The following is a 1,104-nucleotide window of genomic DNA, read 5'->3' as shown; positions in this document are numbered from 1 at the left end:
ACACACACACGGACACACACGGACTGCTGCAGAACGAGGCGCATGCGCAGTAGGCCTGCAGGCTGAGGTTGGGGGTGTACAGTGATAATGAGCTGCTGTAAAATATGATATCAGTAAAAATCTTAGATTATCTTTATTAATATTTATCTTATTATCTGATTATTATTACAGCTGATTGCATTTACAGGGTCTAAACAACATAATATATTGATATTTAATATTATTAGTGATATATTGTATATTATATATGTTATATATTATACTTTATGTTGCTGATGGATGTTTTTCAGTAATCTCAATATTGAAAATAATAAGATGAATATATACTATCATATACTATTATTGGTACTTAATCCTGTTATATATTTTATACATTATACTGTTAATGATATTTAACATTATTAGTGATATTTCTTAATATGTTATACAGTAAGTTATATATTATACTGTTATATTATATCTGATATATACTGTATATTACTGAAGGATGTTTTTCAGTAATCTGAATATTGAAATTACAATAACAAAATAAAAACTGCTGTTTGTTCAATCAGTAACTTAATAAATAAAATAAACAGCTACTCTGAATCTGACATTATGTAATCAGCCCACAGCTGACAGCTCGTCACATGACCTCAGAGAGGACATATCATTGAATAAAAACAGGATGACGTCATAATGATGTCACACACAGAGAGGGAGGGAGGAAAGCACATGAGGAAGACAAGGAGGGGAGGAGACAAGGAGGGGAGACGAGGAGGAGAAGAGGTTTTGGTTTTAACATCCCTTTATTGGACCATTGAATCCAGATCACTGTCACATCATCAGCCAGATGGCCAACTTGGCAAAACCAGATAAAAAGTTTACCAGTGTTATTACAACCTTATTTGTTGCACAATATTTCAGACCAAAAATCTCCCCCAGACCCTAAAACCACCTTTTTAAATGCTTGAACAGCAGCGACAGCCGAGTCTAACTCTATCCCTATCACTGTTATGCAGATGATACCCAGTTATACCTGTAAGGACATAAAAACCTGGATGAGCTGCAATTTTCTGATGTTAAACTCAGAAAAAAACAAAATTCTTGTACTTGGCCCCAAAA

This window comes from Morone saxatilis, unplaced genomic scaffold (genome assembly GCF_004916995.1).
Source record: "Morone saxatilis isolate NCDOM2014 unplaced genomic scaffold, NCSU_SB_2.0 Contig8, whole genome shotgun sequence".
NCBI classification, from domain to species: domain Eukaryota; kingdom Metazoa; phylum Chordata; class Actinopteri; family Moronidae; genus Morone; species Morone saxatilis.
The sequence above is the reverse complement of the archived record's forward strand: the minus strand, read 5'-3'. Positions refer to the sequence as shown.